An 8,569-nucleotide genomic window follows, 5' to 3' on the forward strand; every position below is an offset into this window, starting at 1 on the left:
TTCTTGCTTTGAAGTAAGACAAATCAACCGCACCAATGACATTCATGATGTATGTTTGTCTAACCTACTAATAAAACCAGCAATGGTAGACTTCCCACCAGCTCTCTCTCTACTGGTGTTTAACTAGCTTTGATGCTCTGCCCTTGGAAAGCTCATTTGAGCAGACATTTCTATCTGCCCTACCCTCACACCACATAGTTCTTCGGCTTCTCACATGAAAGCTTCTTTGTTGGTGTTTGTTACGCCTTTTCATATCTAGACAATCTCTTACCTAGCCAGGGCAGGTGTAATGTCGGGCTTATTCCGTGTCAAAAGTAGCAGATACATGTTCCTGGATCAGTCTTTACATTCTTATCCAACTTGTCAATACATACGTAATATGTTTTTATGGAATTTTTAAAAATCTGTACCACGAGTTGCAACATGTAAATGTTTATGTCTGCAGTCAGTATATACTTTTCAAGGACATTTTTGGAAAAGCAGGATAAGACTTCTTAAGAGACTATCTCCTGGTTACACAAAAAGAAAAATTAATTTAACAGTATTACTTACACCATAATTATAATACTTTATAAATAAACACTATATTTTTTAAAATAACTGGTTTTATATACCATCTCCTGAAGAGATCATTCCACACCATTTTCAGGATTAAATCATTGTTGCTGTCATCTACATCTTCTTACTTTTCAAAATGTCTCACATTTTCTAATGGAAACACTCATAGGGAAGTAGGTACTTCATCATCTTTTTTTCTTGTCCTGGGTGTAGAAAGAGATGAGGACTTAACATTGGTGGTGGGACAGAATATTTGAGCTCATGTAATATGGACTAGCTGTTATATTCTTAGTGGCCATAAAACTGGGGGAAAAATTTATGTACCTTCGGTACTTCTTATGTTTCAGTCAGTTCAGTAAAGCTGAAGAGGTAAAACAAAAGCAGACCTGAGCTTCTATCAGAACTTTCTGAAATTCAATAATCGTTATCAAAACATTGTGTAAACATTATAGCTCTACAGTTCCAGGTTTTGGCTCAGACTCTGATTGTACTTGAATTGTTTCCGAGTGATCAAAAGAGAAATAAATAGATGCCTAGTAAGAAAGCTCATTTTATGTTATTTACAGTCTAGTCTAATCTCAAGACATTTAGATAACTACAATAAATGTCCCTTTGAACTGAACCTAACCTGCTCCTGAAGGATTACAGCACACTGAAGTCTATGAAGGCATTAAATACAGCTGCTGTCTGAAATTAATTAGTCTTCCACATCTTCTGAGTGCTCACAAGTGGTTTCACAAAACTTCGAGGACTACACATTATGCACTCACATGGATATTCCATATATATTACAAGAGATCAGCACTTTGTTGTATTTTATTGAGTAAATGATCTAAAAGAAGGGAACTTTCTGTCTTAGGTATAAAGAGGCTAGATAGGACAGAGTGTTTTTTATGCTTTCCAAAGCAGGAATCCATTAATAGAAATTAAAGCCTGGAATATATCCTCTAATGTAGCCATAAGCAATTCAAAAGCATAATTAAAAAATAGCCAGCAGATGTCATTTGCATTTTAGGTCGTTAATGCCAGAAGGGTATTGTTAGGGCTATGAAGTACTTTGATAACTTGGACTTTAGGGATTTTACTTGGCATCTGAAATGTGCTGCTTATTAAGTTTTGGTGAAAATTAGATTAAAACATTGTCATCTACATCATTAAAAGTTAGAAATCTACATCAGACAAACCCTGTTTTTTTAGTGTAGTACTCTGTGAACAGCAATATATTTTTTATTCTTTTTTTTTAATTTAAAATATAAATCTAACCCTCATGAGTAACTGATGGCAAAACTGATCAATTTCAGTAGAGTAACATCAAACTAAGTGCTCTATGAGTAAAGTTAAGTTAATTTAAAAGTGATCTATCAAAAAAATCCCCAGAGTCAAAGAAGACATCTGCTTCTGTTTGATTTATGGCATTTCCATTCAAGTGATGTAAAATTCTGTGTCAGAAGAAGAGTTACTTTGAGCAAAACATTTAAACTTAAAATTTTTATACATATTTAAATTCTTTTAAAACTGGATAGATGTTTTGGTGAGCAGGAATAGAATTAGTTGGTGATAAAATGCCATTTATGCTAAAGCATTTTGTTGCAAAGGAGACTAAGTGGCTTTCTATAGGAACAGTTCCATCTTTTCCCCATGTTCATGAGCTGTTAAGTACTTTCACATGTCTTTTCAACTCTGGAGTGCTGAGTTTACTTGTTTTCTCCTAAAAATGTTTAAAATGGAACAAACTATCACACATCCAAACAAACCACTTAAAAATATTTGTCAAGCAGAATTGTTAAGGTGGTGTAGGCATTCTGCTGTGTTTTGAATAATGGGTTAGATTTGTTGTATTGTGACCCAAATATGAACAATTTGCTTGACCTGTCTTGTCATTACGAAATACATAAAATCTTATGTATTTCAGCAAAGCTTAGAGTTACATTGTCTAAGGAAAATGCAGTATAAGTGTTTCTGTGCTTTATTACATTTTATAATGCAGGAGTATCTTTTCTGTATGTCCAATTTCTATGAAGTTATTTACTGAGTTTTGAGAGTTTGATTTTTTGTATTTTTCATACCTTAGCAATATATTTATATTGTTACAAAATTGCATTTTAATTATCAGACACTAAAATATTGTTGTAATTGTGTGGATTTTTGCACATCTTTGTGAAAATACCTAATATGCTGTACAGTGATCTTCCTGTGATACAAGATGTTTAAATGTCTTCTAACATAGCATTCATAAAATATGAGACTCTAACCTAATGGAAATGTAGACATCAGGATGTGTGCATGCTTCTGTCAACTGGACATTATGCTGTTAGACTGTAATTAAACATTTACAGAGGGAGACAAAAGCATGTTCCTTTTGAAGTTTTATGTGTAGTAATACTGAGGGCACTAAACTCCTCTGAAGACATCCGATAGTAGGGGAGTTGGGAGCAACACTTGTATTTTGATAGTGATATCAACAATAAAATGGCCCTTAGAACCTGGCATCCTTGGACAGATGGTTCCCTTGCAGCCATTGTCAGTATCAACATTTCTGTACCTGTGCAACTGTCTTTGCTTTTCAAGCACCGTGAGTCCATTCTCGCTACATGTGCATGGGCATCCCAAATGTTTACAACAGCCCTACAAACTAATAGGTGAAGCAGAAGCAGAAGCACATATTCTGAAAATTTACCTGAGCAGAAGAAAGTGGGTGGGTTTTTTCCTGTTACAGGGACCCTTCCCAGGAGGATCAATCAGGTGTTAATATGAACAAGATGGAGCTGGAGAATCACATCACACCGGGTGCTGCTAAGCATTTTTAAACTTCAGATTTACTTGGATTATGTTGATTTATGTTGAATAAAGTGATTCTAGTCACTTAGAGTTTGTCACAATCATTTTCCTTACACATTAACGAGATCTTTCTTATTGGAGATATGCAGGTTTAGACACTGATAAGCTGCTTCAGCCTAATCATAGACTCACAGCATCATTAAGGTTGGAAAAAAACTTTGAGATCATGAAGTCCAACCATTAACGCAGGACTGACAAATCCATCGCTAAACTATGTCTCTAAGCACCACATCCATGTGTTTCTAAACACCTCCAGGGATGTTGATTCCACCACCTCCCTTGGACAGCCTGATCCCATGCTTGATGACCCTTTCAGTGAAGAAATTTTTCCTATTATCCAATCTAAACCTCCCCTGGTACAACTTGAGACCATTTCCTCTTGTCCTGTCACCTGTTATCTGGGAGAAGAGACCGACCCCCACCTGCCCACAGCCTCCTCTCAGGGAGCTGTAGAGAGCAGTAAGGTCCCCCCTGAGCCTCCTCCTCTCCAGACTGAACAACCCCAGTTCGCCCAGCTGCTCCTCATAAGACTTGTTCTCCAGACCCTTCACCAGCTCCGTTGCCCTTCTCTGGACACACTCCAGCACCTCGGTGTCTTTCTTGCAGTGAGGGGCCAGAAAGTGAACACAGGATTTGAGGTGCGGCCTCACCAGTGCCAAGCACAGGGGGACCATCACTTCCCTAGCCCTGCTGGCCACACCGTTTCTGGTACAAGCCAGGATGCTGTTGGGCTTCTTGGCCACCTGGGCACACTGCTGGCTCATGTTCAGCTGGGTGTTGACCAGCACCCCCAGGTCTCTCCCACCGGGCGCTTTCCAGCCACTGTTCCCCGAGCCTGCAGCGCTGTGTGGGGTTGTTCTGACCCAAGTGCAGGACCCAGCACTTCTACTTGTTGAACCTCATACCGTTGGCCTCAGCCCATCAGTCCAGCCTTTCCAGATCCCTCTGCAGAGCCTGCCTGCCCTCAAGCAAATCAACACTCCCACCCAGCCTTGTGTTGCCTGCAAACTTACTGGGGGTGCACTCCATGTTTAAGAGGTAAAATGTTACCAGAATGGCAGTTTTGCATGTCACCAAATACTTGTACATCTTACTGACTGGCTGTCTGCAAGCAGGACAACATGTACCTCAGAGCACTTTAGATTTGAAGCACTAAAAGAAGTGACAATACTCATTTATACATATTTAACTTTGTACAATGATAAGTGAGACCCTGTTCTTGTTTACTCTTTAGTCATTACTGGAACAAACACAATTAATAGAAAAATGAAGAGCGGCTGGCATGCAAGTCGTGATAGCGGTTTCAGGTTTCGTTCCCATCTTGACCCAGCACAAAACCTCAGAATTACTCAGATGACTGTCTGCTGCCATTTGGTTTTCTACCTTTTCATATTTAGAAAGCATTGTGTGCCTCCCCAGGGCTAAAATGTTATGCAGAACCAAAGTCCAAAATGTCCCAAGACCCCTGAAGTGGATTATTTAGTTAGGCTGAAAATTTAGTTATTTAAGCCAATCTTCCTATGAGCCATCCATCAAAATGTTCACAAAGGTTGGACACCAGAAAACATGGGAGTGGGGGGGTGGGGGGGGCAAAGGGAAGAGCTCTGGGAGTTTAAAGGCAGGTGACAGGGGCTTCCACTGGATTTCATTTGAATGTTGGTGGACTGGATGTGGCTGCTGGTGCTGCTGGGTCTCATGATAACCTAGTTCTTGGCACAGGATTAGGACTACCCAGGAGCTTTAATTCTAGCATATATGGTCATGTGAGATAGACTGTTATGGGTGCCACAGGTGAACTGTTCACAACATGAGCCCCAGGCAGCCTTTCCTTATCATTGGCACCTTTACAACATGCCTGATAACTATTACTTAACAGTATCATGACAGAAGACAGGTCCCTAATAGGTGAGAGACAGCAGAGGACTCAGTCATGCAGAAAACACTTAGAACTCAAGGAATACATGGGAGGAAGCCAGCATGAGTAAATGATAGGTACAGGGGTTTAGCAGGTGCAAACTAAGCTTCTTGAATAATTACTGCCACCAGGAAAGGACTGAAGGCTCAGTATCTTGGGAAAGAGACATGCCTATAAACTGGCTGAATAAGATTAGTCATAAGCTACCCCCTTTCCCCTCAAGCTTTTCTTTCAAGCTCATGTTTGATTTATCTTCTGAATGGCCATTCCTTTGAGAACCAGCTGTCCCAAGTAGCGTGTAGGAACCTCAGCTCCCAGAGAAACACAAACACCAGTGCCTGTGGGACTGCCTGGAGTCCGTGGTGCAGGCTTTGGCCTGTCCTTATTCTGAACTGCAGCCTGGAACCTTGAATAGTGAATGCTGTACCACTTATCTAAAGGATGATGCACCTATGTTTAGCTAAAAGTCAGGAAATGTCCAAGGACCCTTATTGCCACATGACGGATGCACAGACTGCTAAGTCCTTGGGTTGGTTATCTTTAGAAGGGACATTTGGTCTTAGATTCCTGTCGTACATGCAACATGGTGAAGATGGAGGCTTTAAACTTGGCCGCTAAGGAACAGAGTCTGCGTAGAGACAACTCCTCAAGGACATTGCGCAGGCATGAGGTACGTAAATGAATTCTCAGAATTGTAATGAATATGTAAACAATTTCCTGGAAAGTTAATGAATAGGTATGAGCAGCTTGTATAAAGGGGGGACTGAAAAGTCCCCTTGGTGTGCATGACTTTGGTGGAGCGATCCCCCATGCACCCAGCGCTGCCGAATAAAGATAACCTCCGCTCACTCGAATATTGGTGACTGATTCTTTAAATCAACCTAAAGGCATGGATTTAGAAAACAGTGTCTGAATACCTGTAGCCAAGATTTTGAATAATGAAAGCCTAAAAGCAAAGGTCTAAATATGTATTCCAGTAGATTAACGAGAAACCTTGTAGGTGTTAGTATTCTCATTTCTGAAAAACAAGCCATAAACATGGCCACACGTATAATTATCTTTTCTTTCTACAGGATGTACTGATATACAAAACATCAGCAAAAGCCTAGTGTCCAATGCTTCTTAATGCTTCTCTTTGGGATGTGGCCATATTTACACAACACATCTATTTAACTGTATTGATTTGGGCCTGTTTCCAAATTCTGTCAGTCAGTCATGGGAAATATAAACAAGAAACTGTTTAACTTTACACAAATCTGCAAGTGTTTGATGTTACACACATCCTCCAGTTATCTTTCGTCTCAATAATATTCCAGAAAAAAAAAAAAAAATGACTCTAACAAGTGTAAGGCAATGTGTAAATTAACCTGAAACCGCAATTGCTTGTGAAATCTCGTTATATCTGAAAAGCAGAAGGGGCAAAGACACAGGGTAGAACAGCTGCATGGTGTGCTGATTCTCAGATGAGGGCTCTGCCTTTTCTGTGGCATCTGAACCCTGTGTATGTTGGAACAGAAGTTCTATTTTAAAACACTGAGTAAATATTAAATTTCTACACTGTCTGTCTTATTGTTTGCATTCTTTGACACTTAACTTTAACTTGTTGCAAGTTTCTCAGATGAAATCACTTAGCAAGATGACAGATAGCTCTGAAGTAATATAAACAATCAAAACTCAGAAAAAAAGACATTTCCTAAATGTTACAGTGCTTCTCACTAAGTGCACTTTCAGGGAGCAAGTGATGGTAACATTCTCCCAGCTGCAAGAACAAAAACATTGCTGCATTCTCTGGATCAGCTAAGCTCAGGGAATCAGACTTTCTCTTGCTCTTGCCTTGTAAAAAGAGGGGAAACCTGTGTCAAGCACATGCTTTTTGATGAACTGAAAGACCATACTGCAGAACTCACTGTTGAGGCTCTTCCTTGTTCATTTTACCTGCCACACATTTTCTAAAGAGAAATGATAGCTCTGTGAAGCTTTTTTTTTTATTTTGAGTCTATGTATTTTAGTTACGTAGCCCTCAGCTCTTGATTTGTTGCCTGAGCAAGGTCATGAGTCAAAGTCATGATCAAGTAACGTTTGCTTTTTTCATTATTGGTAAGAAATTAATTCTTAAGTTAATGATTTACAAAAAAAACCAAAATGTGTGAACTATAGAGGTAAAGAAAACCAAGGATTACACGGATCTGTGGATGTCTCTATGAATTTCATCTGTGCATCTAGGACTCCCTTGAATACACACTGCATTTAAGGCACAAGATGTTGGTGTTTTGTAATTATAATTGCTCCAATTTTGTGGTAGAAAGCTAATTCCAGAAACCAGGAAAAAAAAGAAAAAAAAAAGAAATAGAAGATCGAGAAGTAGTAGGCTTTGTTCCTAGATTTACTGCTGGTTTTGAGGCTAATCGTTCATATCAGATCTTTCAAAAGCACCCCCTGATCCTGCAAAGTCAATTAAAGATTTCTAAGAACTGATTTTCCTGTGATGATCGAGGTTCCTGTGCACTTCAGTAGGAATACCAGAACTCAACATAGGAAAATTAAATGGCATGCATCTAAAAATGAGCACCACCATTAAACAGAGCTTTAATTAATAAAAGTGTTGTATTCCCCTCTCTAACTCTTGATGATATAGGCAGAAAAATCCAGAAAAAAATCATCAAGTCAGTTAGTGTGTTCTGAATATCTTCTGGACGTTGGTGTAATCAATGATAAATACCTTTAAGAAGCAGTGTTTGGCCACAATGGTTTTTTTGGGAAGTCACAAAAGCTATTCACTTAACAGACTGATTTATTTGAATTGCTGACAATACTATATGATAATAAGTTTATAATTTAGGCTCACCCTCCCATAATTCAGCAAAACTGAGTTCTAACCAAAACTCTAACCACATACTTCTTCAACACTAAACTACTATACACTCAATAGCTGCAGCTTGAAAACGTGGCCTGTTCTGTAACACAGCAATCAGGTATGCTAAATTGGCTTAAAAGATTCGACCTACAAAACAATGCCAATGAAGATTAAAGTATCTTCCTCTGTTACAAGAAATTGCTCCAAATCCATAACAAATTTCCCATCTGTCAATGAATGCCATTAAAATCTTCTGAGGAACAAGAAAATTTGGGTTGCTTTTCCTGTTCTCAACAAATATTTATAAACTAGTTTCACATCTGATTGCTTTGGGATCATCTGCAGGAAGCGTATGGCATCAGCAATTAGAAATACTCCTAAACCATTCTTATTTGGAAATAAGA

General features: G+C 38.9%; 1 long non-coding RNA gene across 1 annotated transcript in view; it reads left to right on the plus strand.

Moving 5' to 3' along the window:
• Nucleotides 1–795: 795 nt before the first annotated feature.
• Nucleotides 796–8,569, plus strand: part of LOC308056681 — a 30,700-nt gene continuing 22,926 nt past the window's right edge. Inside the window, exon 1 of the long non-coding RNA XR_013924914.1 lies at nucleotides 796–5,981. This is a non-coding gene — a long non-coding RNA (uncharacterized lncRNA). The remainder of the gene's footprint in view (nucleotides 5,982–8,569) is intronic.

The sequence above is a fragment of the Falco punctatus genome (assembly GCF_963210335.1).
Source record: "Falco punctatus genome assembly, chromosome: Z".
In the NCBI taxonomy this organism is placed as follows: Eukaryota; Metazoa; Chordata; class Aves; order Falconiformes; family Falconidae; genus Falco; species Falco punctatus.